At 33.4% G+C, this 19402-nt stretch overlaps 1 protein-coding gene and 1 pseudogene across 4 annotated transcripts in view; both read left to right on the forward strand.

Moving 5' to 3' along the window:
* Nucleotides 1–19402, forward strand: part of LOC145263142 (uncharacterized) — a 305653-nt gene that overhangs the window by 211108 nt on the left and 75143 nt on the right. For 2 of the 4 annotated variants that reach the window (XM_080120112.1, XM_080120113.1), the window contains exon 2: nt 8864–8938. The exons of the other annotated variants lie outside the window; for them this stretch is intronic. The gene's annotated coding sequence lies outside the window, so the exon portion shown is untranslated. The remainder of the gene's footprint in view (nt 1–8863; nt 8939–19402) is intronic. 4 annotated transcript variants of the gene reach the window in all.
* Nucleotides 17337–17453, forward strand: LOC145263339 (5S ribosomal RNA; annotated as a pseudogene).

A 19402-nucleotide genomic window follows, 5' to 3' on the forward strand; every position in this document is an offset into this window, starting at 1 on the left:
TTCAAAACACTTCTCCAGTGGCTGTGGTCTTCAGTTACAGACTCCCGGAGTCCTGCGTGGATGCTACCTGTCCCCATGCCTCGTTTCAGAAACCCTTGTAACGGAAGGGTGGTCGTACTGCAGGTCTGGGACTGAAATAAACAGATCTGTTCTTTTTATTACGTGTTATCTGTTGCGTTTCAATCTTGTGCCATACATTCAGAAAGCCAGGTTACTGTAATTCTCTCTCTCTCTCTCTCTCTCTCTCTCTCTCTCTCTCTCTCTCTCTCTCGCTCTCTCTCTCTTTTTTTTCTCTCTCTTTTTCTCTCTCTCTCTTTCTCTCTCTTTTTCTCTCTCTCTTTTCTCTCTCTCTTTTTCTCTTTCTCTTTCTCTCTCTCTTTTTCTTTCTCTCTCTCTCTCTCTACTATTATATAAAAGGATATTTTTCTGTGTGAGTAAGTTCCTTATGGTCTCGAAAACGGCTGGGCCGATTTTTATGGAATTTAACACCAAGATACATTATGAGCCTAGCACGGTTCTTAAATAGGTGTTGTATCGGAATGTCTTCAGTAAGTATCGATACACGATAATCGAAATTATACAATGAAAAAAAGAAACAAACGATTTTGACCAAAGTTAGCATCTTCCACAGCCTAACATCACAAATGATTTGAAAAGTTTTATGACCACACAAGCTAAAAGACACAACATATAAAATCAACAATAGGCTTATTGATATGACAGAGGCGGGTTCGAAATAAATGTTTCTGTTTAGGGCACAATTGGACCATGATATTTGAATTTTGCATTTAAAGCATTTATTCAGGCCATTATTTATAAAAATAATTTTATAAAATCAAAAGTACGTTCTCTACAGTGCAATGTAGATTGCAATGTCTTATGGACTAAGTCATTGAGAGAGGCATGCGAGCTTTCCTCCCGGTGCATCGCTATAGGTCTCCAACTGGAGCAGGTGATCAATCGATTTGATTGTAAAATAGGCGATTTCACAGAATTCGATAACAATAAAAAATATAGGAATGTGAAACATTCGTTGATTATCATTCAATCCCGGGAAACGTCAGGTAAAATTAGCGCCCTAGAAAAGACGATATAATTCCATTTCCGTTTGATGAAAACCGGTTTTCTTCTTTTTTTTTTTTGCAGATTACTTACTAATTGGGCCATTGTGTGCAAATCCCAAGAGCGATAGGAACCTTCTATCATGTGTGAAAGTGTCACAATGTTCAAAAAGCGAAATAATAAATGCGCCGCTGTACAACTCATGCTCTCTACTGATCCAAGTTATGACAACAGGACCATTGTCAACACCCTCAAAATGCATCGCTTGATTGCCACGAATAACAGGGACGTGCCCAGGGTGATGAAAACAAAGTTTCCAGCCACGGTTATGGTCTTTGATGTAGTTTCATGTGAGGGCCACATCATGCCATCTCACATCTTCGAAGTCGGCATGAAAGTCAACACTAAAGTGTACCTGGATGTGCTAAAGAGTGTGCTGATCTCCAGGTGACATCATGTGGCTGCTGACAGACCCTGGGTGTTGCAGCAAAACTCGGTGCCAAAAAAACTTTTCAGAACATAACTAGTGGAAGACAGAAGGGTTTTATTCAACTTGACCTTCGTTCCAAACTACTAACCAGTGGGAGGGGAGACAGAGAGATAGATGTCGATAATCATATTTTGTTAATTCATTTAATTTTGCACATCCACAATTCTGTGTGCTCTCAAATGTACTATTCTTCTTTTGCACACTCTCTCACTGAGCCATGTGACATTCTATTTCAATTGATAAATAAAATAGTAATATTAAAAGTTAATAGGAACAACTTTCTTATTATTGGACTACAAGGCAATGCTGCGTTTCAACCTCGTGTCATGCATGTAGAAAAACATGTTGCCGTAATTATTACAAAAAATTTGTTCTAAATCAATAATGACCGAGAAATTTAGAAAAGAATCAATAATTTTTGTATAATAATATTTGGTCACTGCATTTCAATTTTTACGTTCACATGTTGTATGCTTTCAGCGCTCTCTCTCTCTCTCTCTCTCTCTCTCTCTCTCTCTCTCTCTTTCTCTCTTACAATCACTCGTTCTTTATCTCTCTCTCTCTCTCTCTCTCTCTCTTTCTCTCTCTCTCTCTCTTACAGCCGCTTGTTTTCTTTCTCTCTCTCTCTCTCTCTCACACACACACACACAGCCATTTGTTCCTCCTCTCTCTTTTTACAGCCACTCGTTTTCTCTCTATCTCTCTTTCTTTCTCTCTCTCTCTCTCTCTCTCTTGCAGCCATTTGTTCTTCCTCTCTCTCTCTCTCTCTCTCTCTCTCTCTTTCTCTCTCTCTTATCAGCGACTCGTTCTTTCTCTCTTTCTTTCTTTCTCTCTTACAGCCACTCGTTCTTTCTCTCTCTCTAACTCTCTCTCTCTTACATCCACTCTCTCTCTCTCTCTCTCTCTCTCTCTCTCTCTCTCTCTCGCTCGCTCTCTATCTCTCTTTGTGCCATATGACGCCGTACCCATTTCTTTTAAGTTATACAGTTATAGTTATCCTAATCTCAAGTTCAAGCAACTAAACTTTCAGTGCTCGTTATTTTTATTTATTTATTTATCTATTTATTTATTTCAAATTATCGTTTTATATACTAGTGGATTTGCTCGCTTAATATTTCACATATCTATTGTTTTGGAAACAAGCTAAGATAGAACTATGATTGTTTTTTTTTAGACGCGTACGCCTGAAAGTGATCATTTGTGTGTGCGTGTGTGTGTGTGTGTGTGTGTGTGTGTGTGTGTGTGTGTGTGTGTGTGTGTGTGTGTGTGTGTGTTTACGATGGAAATAGAATGAAGGCTCAGTAGGAGACTTTTCAAACGGAAGTGACAGTATGATGCGAAAAGTTATTAGTCGTAAAGAAAGCAAATAAAGTAGTTGGGAAAGAAATGTTTCTGACAGCGTGTTAGTGTATTATTTGCGTTGCTGACGAAGTTTTAGTTTTCTGTAACTTAAAAAATAAATGAATAAAAATAATCGTCAACGATTTTATTTATTTTAATTTCTTAAATTCAATCTTTACCCCTGGGGCTTGCTAATGTTTGTCAACGTTTGTTTGAACGCTGAGCTTGTTGAGAATTATTACTTGCTGGCAATTTGTATCAGGTAACTGCGCGCAATAACGTAATAAGGCGGGAAACATCCCCCGCCATTAAATTAGAGAAATTTTGAATAATTTGCAGTTATTATATTTTAAAGTGTTCTTCAACCAATTAACAAACGAAACAAACACAAATCTCCAAACATCCGTCCGTTCAATGTCAGTATTTCGCGTGACAGACCAAAGAAAAAAGCTGCTAAACAATAACTGAGACAGGCAACAAAGAAAGTATGCTTAAGCGTGACTGAAAAATCGTCATCATCATCATCATCATCATCATCATGTTCAGTTTAACTTCCCTTTTTCATGCAAGCATGCGGTAGACGTAGTTCCATACTACTTAAGCCTTGACAGACCAAATAATATGCTGTGATACCTATTTGTTTCCCCACGAAAGCAAATTAGACACAACGTCGTTTTTAATGTGGGGGAAAACCAGCTCCCCCCAAAAGGGGGCACTCTGCCAGTGTCCAAATAAATAGTAATTGTCTCAATATGAAGGGTTTCCACTACATTGACCAAGGACCAATTACATAACATATATTACCCGGCCCAAGGGATGCTATTTCAACTTACAGCATGCATGACTAAAGTAAACTTTATTTACACTTAATCGTGACAGGCCAAAGAAAATAGTATTTCAAAAGTAACCTTCACCGACCGATTTCAAATCTAAGACTGACAAACCAATAAAAATACTGTTTCAAACCTAATGACACACTGTAGAAGATACTGCTTCAAATCTAAGCCTGACTAACCAAAGTAAAAACTGATCGAAGCTTAAACATAGCAGACCAAAGGAAATATTGTTTCAAACTCAAGCATGACAGACCAAAGAAAATACTATTTCAAAGTTAGGCTCTGAAATCCGGTCAAACGGACTTGGCCTCTCATAGAGATACAAGGTCGCGCGCAAAAAAACTTTTAATTTATTAAAATGTCGAATCTTCTTCAACCAATTAACAAACGAAAACAAAATAGCTGTTTTCGTCTTTTTCTGTTTGCTTGATTCACTGTTTATATTTTCATTCTCAAAAGTGATTACATTATTTCCTCATGTCCTGTTTGTCTTCGGGGCAGAAAGTTGCGTTTCTTTTCTCGCAATTCTTTACCAGTTCTTCGTAACGGTTAATTACGGTTGAACGCCGTTCCTATATCGCGTTTTTCAACCATCGATAATTATCCGAACATTTTTTTTTTTTCGCTAAATAATATTATTTTTAAATGAGTTGTTGAAACACGCATAATTTTTATTTATTTAAAATCTATTTATTTATTCATAGATTATTTTCAGATTTGTCAACACATTTCTTGAAGATGCGTCGTCTGACTGTTACGTTTAGGAGATGGAAAAACCTCCGACATTGCACGAGTTCTATTTCTGAATTTTTTAGATGAGGGTTAATAATTCCTATTATTTGGATTTTTCAGACTACTGTTCTCATCTTGGGTGTGATTTGCGCAACGTTTCGTTGAATGTATTCTCCGACCTTCATCAGGTGTACCTTGTCGGGAATCTCTAAGGCACCTGAAATTCATACTAAAATTGTAATTACTCAATTATGTGTTACATACTTGACAGTGAACAAAGATGTCATATTCCAAAAAACATGTACATTGCTCAATTAAAATGTTGGTGCTTATTTATCATATTCCGAATATCATGTAAAGTGATCAACTAGCTATCACGAATTCAACACAGAACAAAGATGTCATATTCCAAAAATCACGCACAATGAGCAATTATTTTTTGGTGTTTATTCCAAAAATTATGTATATTGACACGAAACATGTTTATTCCAAACATTGACACGAAACATGTTTATTCCAAAAATCATATACTCGACACGAAACAAAGATGTCATATTCCAAAAATTGAGTTGAAAGTTACACTCTTCTTGAGGCTGAAGGTTCAATCCTCAATCAAGGCAATACTAAAAATACAATTGCGAATTACTTATGGTTTTTACCCGGTGGACGCTGACAGGACAAGAGCATACTACTCCCATTGATCAAATAAAGTGTTTCGTTCGAAATTATGAGAGATTCTCGAGTTCGACAAGATATACTTGAAGAAGATTACATTGACCGAAACGTTGTGCGAATTATATTCAGGATGAGAACAGTCGTCTGAATAATCCAAGTACGGATTCAGCAGTTCTTTCCCGCATACCCCAGCAGTGCTTCAAGTTATATATAGTTGAATGTTTAATAAAATTAATTATAAATTAATAAAATGGTTGAATGGTTAATAAAATTCGTAATTCTACCTTCCCGAGTTTTAAGAAGTGGTAAGACAGAGCTGCTCAGGCATTTTTGTGAGTTCGAACGTGCTTATCTTAATACGTTGGCTTCTCAAATCCACGCCTGATCTTGTGTCTAACCTCCTGGCAAATGGGTACAGAAACCTCCCATCAGGATTTCTAGTCCACAATGAAGAAAAACTTCCCAATAATATCGAAGTATAGTATATGTTCTGATATTCAAAGTCATCTTTTTTTCTGTTCTCGATGAATGAAAGAGAAAAAATTCAAGCATGAGGGATCTTTTTCTATTTTTATCCCATTTCAGAATGCACTCTTTGGCAGTAGCTTGATTTTGCCCCACATTAAAAACAGACATTGTGTCTCACTTGGGAAAGCAAGTAAATAGGAACACAAGTCCGTTTAAAGCGGCTTTTGATATGTGGATTTAGCGAGGAAAATGTCTGACTACAGAGTAAAAATAATGTCCTTAATGTATTTGTTCCAGTTCATATTGCCTGTGAATGTTAAGCCGAGAAGTTTGAAGGGAGAATTCTTGGGTAGGATATCATTTGTCATGGATATCGGTGTTTAGAGAGGTGTATTGTAATTGTTAAGAGATAGCAGCTTAGTCTTACTAGCATTAAATGTTAACATCCATTTACAACCCCATTTCACTATGGTCTGGAGGTCATTTTCGAAGGATTCAGCCATTGTTTTAGATTTGTGTACATCTGTTCATTCGTTGTGCATGTTATAGAGAGCAAATATACCCATCTCGGATGCAATATTATCAGGGAGGTCGTTAATGAATATCAATAATAATAGTGGTCCAAAAATCGACTTCTGGGGCACTCTCGCGTTGACAGACCAATGAAAATGTCGTTTCAGACATAAGCATGAAAGACCAATAAAAGTATTATTTTAACCGTAATTAAATGAAAATACAATTCAAACGTAAGCGTGGCACACATATTGACCGACCCAGCATCCCACAAAGGTGTGTGGTCAATTTAGAAAACTTTTCTTGGGTTAAAAACTCAGCGTTCTCGGCATTGAGAAATTCGTTAATTAATGGTGTTTTAACTCGAGGTTAATCAAGCCTCGAGTTATTCAATGAAAGAAAGAAGAGGCGCTTGTTGCGTTTTCTTGGTCGCCTTTTTAAAGATGAAAAGAATCTTTGAATGCTTGTATTAAATGGAGGCTTTCTTCGTCTTGTCAATTGGAGTAGTTTAAGCGTGCGTAATCGGTGGCGAGGTTGGGGAGCAGTTGGATATGTGAGGAGATGTTGACAAAGATTAGAATCTATTAATAAAGAAAGGCTTTGTTTTTATTCTCAAGCGATCTTTTGTGAGAGATTTTAATTTTCTATTTCGTGTGATTAACGATGACATACAAATTTCGTATAACATTAAGTACTGTAATACTTGTCTACAAAAAGATACTGTCACATATGTTGAAATCGGAAACGCAAAACTGTAAATTTTAACGAACTTATCATATACTAATGCCGTTAGGAATCGTCAGAGTTAATTCAAAAATAGCAACTTGAGTACAATGATCCGTTTATAATAGATATTGTTTTGACATTAAATAACTCCCAAACTGTTGATATGTTTTGACATTAAATAACTCCCAAACTGTTGATACGCCGCTAAATAAAAAAAATATACAATCGATCAATAAATCGTTTACTATAGATGTCGTGCTTCTATATTAGTTTGGGTGTTTTGTTTTACGGCATATCGACGCTTTTGTGACTGTTTTATGCCGAATCCGTAAATTTTGAAAAAAAAAAAATGGGTGGGTTATGCTTCAAGTTCTTCATATATTTTTGGATTTTGTTTAGTTGTTTTTTTATTATGGCATATCAAACCCATTTCAGATTATTTAATGCCGAATCCGATAATTGGAAAAAAAAGGTTTTTATATTTTCAAATATTTATTCTTGATGTTTGGTTTGTTTGGTTTGTTTTATTAGCTTATCCACTTTTTCAGGTTCAACCATTTTGGCAAACGTTTTTTATGACTCAAGTTCATACATCTTCAAATATTTTTTTATTCTATTTAGTTTGTTTTGTTTGTTTGTTTTTTTTGTATAGAAAAAATTGTATTTGTTTCGGGATTTGCAGAACATGATTGAGTTTTGCAGAATGAAAGGAAAAACAATAACATCATTTAAGTCAGGAAATGGATATCTTCATATATATATATATATATATATATATATATATATATATATATATATATATACAGAGAGAGAGAGTAAATAAAGCAAAGTTTCAATTAATGTATGACTACTTTAAAAGTGCTGTGCCCGAAGTACTGCAGATATATGGTAAACTGGACAAGTGTATTTACCTAGAGCTATATAATTACAGGCTATAAAGAATTAATAATTGTGAAATTATAAATCAGCTATAAAAGAAGAAACAAAACAAAATCGGAGTAAGTGTACGATCGTTTCGGAAACGATATCCATTTATTTAATATTAACAAATAAAATATTTTTGGATAATGTCTCCTCATTAGCAGAAAAAAGGTGAAGAGAAAAGGGAAGACACCAAAATTAAATTAATGTATTGGAGTGAGTATGGCGGGTGAACCTCTGTAGACAATTCTTCCCATAGTGGTTACTTTAGTTTCCGTGAGTAGATTTATGGATATATTATATTCCATGTTTATTTTGTCTTGTATAAATTTCAAAGACTTATCGTTAACAATGAATATTTGCATTTATTAAAAAATCTGCTGTAATTATTTATTAATTAATTTATTATTATTAAATTCTATTTTTTTATTATTTTTTAAGAGAATTGTTTGAAATATTTTATTTAGAAATATTATATAAAGTTGATTTATTTCATTTATATTTAATTTACATTTAAATTTAATTTAATTTTAATTATTAGAATAACTAACATCAGCTGCGTTAAAAAGAAATGTGAATAAGTTTTCATTTAATCTATGAGTTATTTCCCTTTAATAATGAGATTTTATTTCCCTGTATGAATTTCAAAGATTAAGATGACTGTTTTAAGCTTCAAAAGATTAAAAATATGGTCAACTTTCAAGAAAATCGTAACAGCTTAGGATATTTGGTGTTCCCTAAATCATATGTAACTAAACCCTCTGCCTGGCAATATGTTTTACCTAGGAACGGCGGGTGTGTACAGCTAGTACATATATATAATAGTAAATGAAAAATTTACCCCCGCAGTTGTGGTAATTATTATTTGCTATGGAAAAAATAATAATATCATAATAATCAAACAGGGGGATTTTTATATCTATTTTTGACTGCTATATCCATTATCTTCGACAAATTCACATAGCTCCAGTAAAATGTTCCAGTTTCATGATTGACTGGTTTTATATAAGAATGACCATGCGTCACAACCTTTTGGGTGTGACTTAATACTATTTATTTCTTTGTGATGATTTATGTTTTTTTTTTCTTCTCTTTGCAGGTAAGCATCTTGACTTTTTAAAATTCCAACCGAAGAATTTCATCCTTCGAAGAACGTTGCAGCAACAATAACCAGGTATTTCACACTAGACAGCATTGTTGACAAAGAAAAATGTTGAAGAAGGCTGATAGAAATGCAGGGTACAGGGGTGTTTCACGCCAGGCAGAAAAAGTCGACTTACCTTACATAGAACGTAACTCGATTCGGTAGACATTTACTTTCTGTCCACCTGTCATAAAGTGGGATAACAGCCAGCGCCTGTAAAGGAGGGATATTCTTGCTTGGCAAAAATTGCCTGGGCATTCCCATCGGCATTCCCCCATAGGGGTGCTTCAGGCAACGCGCGATAAAGTCGGATGGCAAGACCTGAGAGAGTGGACCTCCTAGGTGGTGTACCTCAGTCCGAGAGGTAGTGGGTCAGTTTCTGACCCCGCACCTGTCGGGTTGATTGTCTTGTCAAGAACAGAATCTTGACTGGTAATTTCTACCCATTCTCCAAGCAACCGAACAGCAAGGAAACTCATATTCAAGCATTAAAATAATGAAAGAGTAGGTAGTTGTACAAATTCTGGATTAGAAACGTTTGTAATAATTACTATTAGCGATATAAATCGATTTAAATGAAAAACAGTTTTGAAATTAGTTTAAAACAATTTATTATGATTTAATAACTCATTTCTCAACTATAATGTAATATTTTATGAAAAGAGAGACGTAGTTTTATTTTGGGGGGTACTAATATTGTTAAACAAATATGTAAGCGTTTAAGAAGGCTGGTAGCAATGCAGGATACCGCGGTGGTGAAGTGATGAAACATCTGAACAAAAACAAACAATCTAAGACAGAATTTAAATTTTCGTATACTGTTTATTTTTTCAAGCTAGCAGTTCAGCCCGACTGTGCTCGGACCTATGTACTGTTTATAAGTTTATATGCATATGTATATATATTAAAATGTTTGCTCCATATCCAAGGAACCTACATCTAAAATGTCAAGTGTTTAGACCCGAAATTGGCGGAGGAGTTTGGTAGAGTTTTCAAAGATCAAATCGTTGAACTTATCCCCTTGATAGCCAAATTTCTGACCGAAAACCGATTAAAAAGACTTTCCCAAATCTTAATACTCTTTATGTCAAATCTCGAGTTTGTAGATTGAAAATTGACAGCGTAATTTGGTAGGGAAATGGGCACACACAGACAGACACACACACACACACACAGATAATTTCACTTTTATAGATATATAGATGGCATTTCACATATAAATCAGTAAATATGTGATTACTGTTAAATATAACCGAAATACCTTTGATAATTTCGAGAATAAAACCCTCTTTTTCAAAAAGAAAAAAAAATCAAACGAATGCCGTAAAACAGAAAAACGAATACAAAAAGCAAAGTAAACTTACCATAAATAGTGATTGATTTAAATAAGTTACATTTTTATTATGGACAGGAAGAAAGTACATGACATGACCGGACAGGGGTAAAGGCCAAATACTTTGGAAGAACCCACGTCTAAATGAATGGCCTGAAATACTGTTTAAAATACAGACGTCGAGTATTGGAGGTATTTGAATTAACATAAAATATTTCTACTCAATTGCTATCTATTTGGCATAAAATTAAATAAAGCTAAATATAACCCACATTTAGAACCATTTACACTTACCAACTGTGTTTCAAAGTTCATAATAATCGATTAATTAGGAGTGGGTCCTCTACATACAAATATGTAAACTTATAAACATACATTAATACACATACACACACACACATACACACACACACGCACACACACACACACACACACACACACACACACACATATATATATATATATATATATATATATATATATATATATATATATATATATATATATTAGTGTTGGGATGATTAATCAGGATCGAGATGAAAAATCGAAAAAAATTATAACTTTCAAGTTATCGAAATCGGTACCAAAATTGGAAAACATTTAATTTCCGACGCCAAAAACAATTCTTTTAAATTTTTGGTTGTTTTTTATATTTAAAACTTAGTTTTCTGTTGCTTCTACTAATAAAGAAAATATTAAATATTTATCAATGTTAAACTCTCAATCAAACTAAAATCTTTAGATCAACTCCGCCACAAGTATAGTTTAACGTTCATGAAAAAGCTAAATGTTTAAAAGTATCAAAGGAATTGTACTCGAAAGCGGGAATTTTATCAGAATTGCGAATTTAAAACAGTATCGGTAATTATATTGGAATCGGGGAAAATATTGAAACCGTCCCATCACTGATATATGAATTCTCTCATCGTGGTTGATGCATAAAGGCCATAAATCCATCCTGTTATATTCTGCAATCAATGTTTGTGTCGCACGTGCCATCCTTGTGCCACACGTGACACAAGACCATCCCTGCTGCCACAAACCAAACCTCATGACCCACAAGTTCCTAGTTGAGTAGACAACGTATATTGGCTTGTTTTGATTATCGTTTATTTATATAAGTGTTGATGCCTGCTTATATTTTTCTCCCCATCTGAAGCATCATTTAAAAAAATTGTCTCTATACCAGCAGGCGGTACAATGCAGTGGTAACGGAAAGACACAAGCTGAAGCAGGTGAGAAAGTTTTATTAATACAACTTACAAATTCATGCATTTCATATATACATTATATTTATATTTGCACCGTGATTACCTGGGAAAGTCGGTCTGGTGGTATATCCGTGTTATATAATATTTCGAGAAAGATCTCATCGTCAGATATTTATTTGACTTTGGTTCAAACGTGCTGTTGTAAACCCGAACCAAAGTCAAATAAATATCTGACGATGAGATCTTTCTCGAAATATTATATAATACGGATATACCACCAGACCGACTTTCCCAGGTAATCACGGTGCAAATATGAATATAGAGTATATATGAAATACATGAATATGTACACATGCATTTGTAAGTTGTATTAATAAAACTTTCTCACCTGCTTCAGCTTGTGTCTTTCCGTTACCTCTGCATTTTACCGCCTTCTACACATTTCATTTAACTACATCCTATGCAATGCTTCAAGCAAACTACACCAACCTCTTATATATATATGTATATATATATATGTATATATATATATATATATATATATATGGTTGAATATCAGTGCCAAGTTCTGAATATCCTTTTTCTGTCCCTGTTTACAATATAGAGAGCTTACTTTCTCGCATTTTCCGCGAGAAGGTAGAGAAATTCGCCAAACTGACGTTTTCGACGCACATGGGTCGTTTTCAGGTACTGTGGTATAGCAGATGTTCATCTCTGAATTGACTGAATTGACTAATGCGCCTATAAACATTTGAGTACACGAGAATGTTAGCCCGCCATATAAGAAAAAAAATGAATGTTCAGAGCTTAGTGCTGATATTCAACCAGGCCTGTGTAAATAAATGAATGCTGCCCAAATATACAAATACATAAATATATATAGTATGTGTGTGTGCATATATTCTACAACGTATAATTTACTCGTAATTTTTTTTACTCGTAATCCTATTCGCCCTTCATTTAATTATATATATGTATATATATATGTGTGTGTGTGTATGTGTGTGTGTATAATTTTTTTCATTTCATCCATTCGTTATGATTTGTAATCCTCACTTAAGTCTTCGCTCTTGCGTGACATTTGTTTTACACTTGATAGAAATTCAACGATTGACTCCTGATGAGCTTGTTGATGAAAGGGGTCCCTAGAGTCTTCCCGACCTTATTTAAAGCGCTATATATATATATATATATATATATATATATATATATATATATATATATATATATATATATGTCGATTATTAATACTAATATTCGATTAACAATACTGATAATCGTTTAGCTTAAATAACTGTGTCAATTAATATTGACTCTGGTTTAATTGGTATATGAATAATACTGGAATTTAATAAGTAACTTATTGGTCATTTATATATATATATGTGTGTGTGTGTGTGTGTGTGTGTGTGTGTGTGTGTGTGTGTGTGTGTGTGTGTGTGTGTGTGTGTGTGTGTGTGTGCGTGTGTGTGTGTGTACGCCTAGAAAATGGACCAAATATACAGCTGACATCGTATGTTTGCATTCCTAGCTGATTACTCCATTCACATAATCTCTTTGTCACCCCATCATTCTCACGCCACCTCTTCAAACCCACACACCCCTTTGTGCCAACCATTAGTCTTTCCTGGCGATACGTCTCTCAAACAACCCCACCAAAGGTCAACTCAAAAGGTCGGATCTTTATAACCCTTGAAATTAAACCAGGAACAGCCGACCGCCGACAGATATAAAAACCCGGAATTGTCGGAGCTGATATGCTGAATCCGCCCGCTTCAAAACACGGATAATACATTGCCACCACTCCAACCAACCACTCTTGGTGGTATCACGTGATAAACATCTACTCATTAATAACAGTATATTTCAGGCAGGCTGTTTTTGATAGAATGGAAATCCTAAACATATCATGCAACCTCTACTCTATAATGAATATATATATATATATATATATATATATATATATATATATATATATATATATACATATATATATATATATATATATATATATATATATATATATATATATATATATATATATATATATACAAGCATGTCTGACAGAGTTATTCTTTTTTCGATTTTTCTGGATTTTTAACCGGTTCTCATTTAACGCCAGGACAAATATACTTACAGTATTTAATAACTAGGGCTATGACAGCAGCATATTCTGTTTTATTGTTTTGATTCTCGAGTATATATCCGACACAGTTAATCAACCGAGAACCATATCACTCTATATAAAAGCTATATCAACACATTCAAAACAATGAAAAGAATATATGCAGTTGTTCTAGCCCTGTCAACAGTTAACAAAAAACTAAATAAATAAACTATAAAATAAGAAAATTGAAGTTAAAAATAGAAATAAATCGCCCCTAACAAACCTGCATCCACATACATAAATATACATTTTTATCCAAGTATTATTTTTATACAATTTCTATATATACTATGTATTCAGAAGAAATCTACATTCAATGAGTAACCTCATTTGCATATTGTATTTTTAAAATTCTTTTTAATAATTAGCTTGATTTAATTACTTGTTTATTGTAATAAAATCGTTTTAATCATTTTATTAAGAAATATTGTTTAAAGCTGATTTATTTAATTTATGTTTAATTTAATTTTCATTTTATCTATTTTATTTTAAATCAATTATAACTGACGACAGTTGCGTTTAATACCGGAAGCAAGCCTGTTTATTTAAGTTATAAGTGTTATTTCCCTTTGAGCTATGAGCGTTACTTCGTGTTAGATTGTCAGAAATCAAGATGGATATACATTATGCTTCAAATCCAACATGTGGTAACTTGGTAACAATTTAGCATAATCGGTGCATCTTTAATAATATGTGACTAATTCCGTGCCCAGCAATATGTTTCAACGTTAGGTATATATAGCTAGTACATATATATATATATATATATATATATATATATATATATATATATATATATATATATATATACAAGACATTTGTTTCGAACTTACGTTCTCTTTAGTGCAGAAGATGATAATTACTGCCAGTCGAGCGATTCGAACCTAGTCACAATGTCACCATTGATTTCGTAAAATTATGTTCAACAACCAAACTATCAGAAATTAAGACAAATGAAATTAAATATCTATAAATGCCAAATCAGCGGACATAAGCATTAAACAGGCAAAGAGTGTTCAACGACTCATGTCAGAATACTCTGCTATGCTATAGTTCAACGCTTACTGTTGAATGCTAACCAGGGCTTAACTTTTTCTTAAATGAGTCTTTTGCTATTTTGGAATATTAATAATTATTTTTAAAGATACGGGTACACATACATACAGACACACACGTATATATATATATATATATATATATATATATATATATATATATATATATATATATATATATATATTAGAAATTTTCATGTGAGATGATATATAATTATTTCAACAATCAAATAACATTGCAGCTGACACAAAGCATGAAAACTATAAAGCGGATATCCCAGATTGAAGTTTCGCTCCCCTTTGGGTTTATCATTTGAACATATTTGAACGTAGGATTCGAAACTTGAGTCGCTTGCATGTGAAGCGAGCGCCCCGCCACCCGAGTTACTTTCTACATGTAAAAAAAAAAGTCTATTAACTAAAACAGATTAAGCAAAATTTTATTTTAAGACTATACATTACTGTGTCTGTGGAAGGTACCCAGGTTTCATCTAGCGAATCATTCTAAACTTATACGGAGCAGTAACATCTAAAATTAAAATGAAAAAGTATTCATTCTTTAGCAGTCAACTGACCGGATTTCGTTAGGAAAGGGGCTTGATTTTCAGTTACTTTATTTAGCCATTGTATTTACTAAAGGGAAATAATTTTAATTTTTTAACAAAGTGTTATTCGCCTTATGCCAACTCATCCCTCGGGGTATCTATAAAAAGGAAAGTTGTCTGTGTATATGTGTGCGTATGTCCTGCTAGACGGGTATTGGCTGGGCAGAGAAGACAGAGGAGGTTATGAAGGGGAGAGGAAAACGAGAGGGGAAAGAGATATCTATAGTAAGATGTAGAGAGATGTAAGTTTTAACAGAAATATATTGTTAGATATTGACCGGGCAACGCCGAAGGAGTGCTGGTCGACGATTATTATGATTATTCAAGCAAAAACATTTTGTCAGCTAAAATATGTTTTAGAATAATCAAAATATTTAGAATAAATATTTATTTACATTAATTTGGGAACGCAACTTAAAAATGTTATCATAACAATTTAGTTGATAACTTAAAAATAATGACATGTAAAACTATCAGGTGATTATCTTAATAATTTATACTAATGGCGTCATTTAGAAGAGTAGATGGTCTTTTTAAGATACGTGGAGATTAGTTGAGTCAGTTGGAGTGGAGAGAGGGACAGAGACGGTCTTCGTATCGTGATAGCTCCAAGTAGAGGGGGTCTAAAATGGTGATAGAATCAGCATTGCAACTTTTAAAAAGGGGAAAAAACACTTTGGAATAAAAAAAAAAATTGCCGAAAATAAAACCTGAAGCTCTGTCATTTCTTGGAAATTATTAGCAGAACCTGTGAAAATTCCACAGTGGTTGAACATTCTTAAGACACATTATAAATAAAATGAATAAAAATAAAATGAAATAAATAACGACGAATTTAAAACAATTTTTAGCAAATTCTTTTTTAAACTTTTAAAACTAAAATGAATTGATTTTAAAAATTTAGATTTTTTTTCAACGAAAATTCAACACACAACACATTGTTTTATTTATATTTTTTTTTCTAAATGAGTTTTTGTATGAATTATAAGGGAACCGATGTCAGTTCATTGCACATTTTTTGTATGAATTATAAAGGAACCGATGTCAGTTCATTGCACGTTTTTTGTATGAATTATAAAGGAACCGATGTCAGTTCATTGCACTTTTTTTGTATGAATTATAAAGGAACCGATGTCAGTTCATTGCACGTTTTTTGTATGAATTATAAAGGAACCGATGTCAGTTCATTGCACTTTTTTTTGTATGAATTATAAAGGAACCGATGTCAGTTCATTGCACTTTTTTTTGTATGAATTATAAAGGAACCGATGTCAGTTCATTGCACGTTTTTTGTATGAATTATAAAGGAACCGATGTCAGTTCATTGCACTTTTTTTTGTATGAATTATAAAGGAACCGATGTCAGTTCATTGCACTTTTTTTTGTATGAATTATAAAGGAACCGATGTCAGTTCATTGCACGTTTTTTGTATGAATTATAAAGGAACCGATATCAGTTCATTGCACTTTTTTTTGTATGAATTATAAAGGAACCGATGTCAGTTCATTGCACGTTTTTTAATTTTAAAAAGAAACTAAAAAAGACTTACCGTCTCCTCTCAACATGACTTTTTTTAAATCAAAAAATAAAATAGTCAATTTTGGAGAGGAAATAGTTTTAATGATTTTTTACTGATAAAGACCTACTATAAAGGGAGGTAATTTGTTTAGCATTAATTAATGTTTGCGATGATAATGGTTTTGGTGACACTGTACGTACGGACAAGTAAATTAATATTTAGATTCATGAACTGTAATTAAATGTACATACACACAACGAACTCTAGATTAGACGATCATAACGCCAGACGGTCATAGACGAACACATGTATATAAACGCGTCATACAGATGACTGTGAGACGTATATACAAACGTATATAAACTCTCAAACCATATAGCAACTAGAAGACACACGTATACATAATATATATACCCCTCGACAATACAACATTATTATACTTTAGGGAAACAAACGTTGATGTATTCAACTTTAGTATAATAATAGATATTTATAAATTTAGTATCTATTATACTAATAGATATTTATATATTTTTAGTATACGGCATAATCGTGTTGACACACCGGTTCTCGTCAGATCACCGAAGTTAAGCAACGTTGAGCCTGGTTAGTACCAGATGGGTGACCATTTGGGAATTCTAGGCGCTGTATGAGCTCTTCGTTTATCTCGGCATTTGTTTCCAGTCGTCCTGTACTTCACTTGCCACTGGTATTTAACAATGTCATCTCAGGAGAGGTGTGGTTGGAGATTGCGCACCTCCTGTCATAAAAATTTCACGCGCAAGCAATTCTTCGTGAGTATCCATAATCAGTCCAAGACAGAAGGAGCCTGCTTTGCTTTATATATTTAGTATTATGTGCATCATGTTGGATGCTATTTGAACAAAGTTTCGACCAATATAACCTCCGACTTTCTTCAGGTGTATCTTGTTGATCTTTATGTTGAGTTCAGCAATCTGTTAGAAATTTTTAACAGAATCCTTTATTTAATCCGCAAGGGTAAGTTTGGCAGATTCCTGAGTTTTACGTAAAGATTCCCGAGTTAGACAAGGGGTACCTAAAGAAGATCGAGGATTACATCGGCCTAAACGTTGTAAAAATAATTTCCAAGATGAGAACAGTAATCTAATAATACGAATAATATGAATTATTAATCATTATCTAAAAAATACCGAAATATTCTACAGTAAGTTCCATAAATTTAAAACTCCCGTGGTTAATTTTTTTTTAATCTTCATTGACCCTCAAACGAGGCATATTGCCACTTGAATGTAAGGAGGCCCTATTTGGGATTATATCGACAGAGACACTATGTAGGGAGTTGAACAGAGAAATGACATTACATTTAAATTTTTGCATGTAAATACAATCAAGGAAGCAAGGCATGACTGCGTAAACATGCAACACTAGTGTAGGTAGGTATAAAAATATTATTGTTAATTATATATATATATATATATATATATATATATATATATATATATATATATATATATTTATATTTATATATAATTCGGAATTTTTTAATGCATCGGAACTATATTTTTTGTTGTTTGTTTTTTGTTTAAAATTCAATTTTCCATTAAAAATTACAAAGTCTAGCAGCACGAGCCAAGAAACAATTAGAGTATAAGGCTTTCCGACATCTATGGACTTCTACAGTGAAGTGGTGAACTTTTGCTGTTTGTCGGGTTAGTTTAGGGCAGTTATATCGGATTCGAAGTAATTTCTAAGACACAGTCGATTCTATAGTTCGCGATAGTATCAATCGATCTAATCACGCACCCCCTTCCCTTTATTTTTTTTTTTTTTTTTTTTCGAGATAGTTGTCTACAGGATCAGACGGTGCTCGCGTGACAGGCTGCAAGCATTTGTTTCATGGTCACTAGCCAACACTAAATCAGCCCCGCTCGTCCTATTCTTAACACAGGATTGCACATGCGTGCGTATCTTTCTCTCTGGATGATTAATACAAATTGATTTCAATATTGTAACTAGGAGATTATGATTATTTTTTTTTTATTTAGAGGATAAGGATTAAGAATTATTACAGGTTTAAACAGATTAAGTGACAAAGAGAAAACGAGAAAGTACTTGTTTCCCTAAATATCATTGCTAATCGATTTCCGATCTACAAATTATCGATGGGCGGCTGAGATTCATCGAATAAAAAGATTAGTTTATCAGTCAGAAATCGATACTTCGATCTTATTAATGAAAACAAAAAGAAGTTTGATTGTAATCGCAATTTCCGATTCTGTATCCGCGTATAATGTTTTAGAAATATCTTGTATCGACACTAAGTTATCACCTCTCTATAATACGCACGAACATAAAGGCAATAAACGTAGATGGAGTGGGGAGTATGAAGTGCTTCTATCATAATCATATCATATTTACAATAGCTTGCCTGCGTGAGGATGAGAGTTGTCCACAATTATCTGTGTCTGTGTTTTTAACGCCATAAAGATTAATGAATTAGCTTAGAAGTAAAGCCAATAGAAGAGAAAGGAAATTAAAACTGCAAGTTAAAATTTAAAATCCAAATTTCTTGTTCGACTGAATACTCCAGAAAACAATTTTTTGGAGTATTCAGTCGAACA

This window comes from Euprymna scolopes, chromosome 38, assembly GCF_053919585.1.
Source record: "Euprymna scolopes isolate OS-2025 chromosome 38, ASM5391958v1, whole genome shotgun sequence".
Classification (NCBI taxonomy): Eukaryota; Metazoa; Mollusca; class Cephalopoda; order Sepiida; family Sepiolidae; genus Euprymna; species Euprymna scolopes.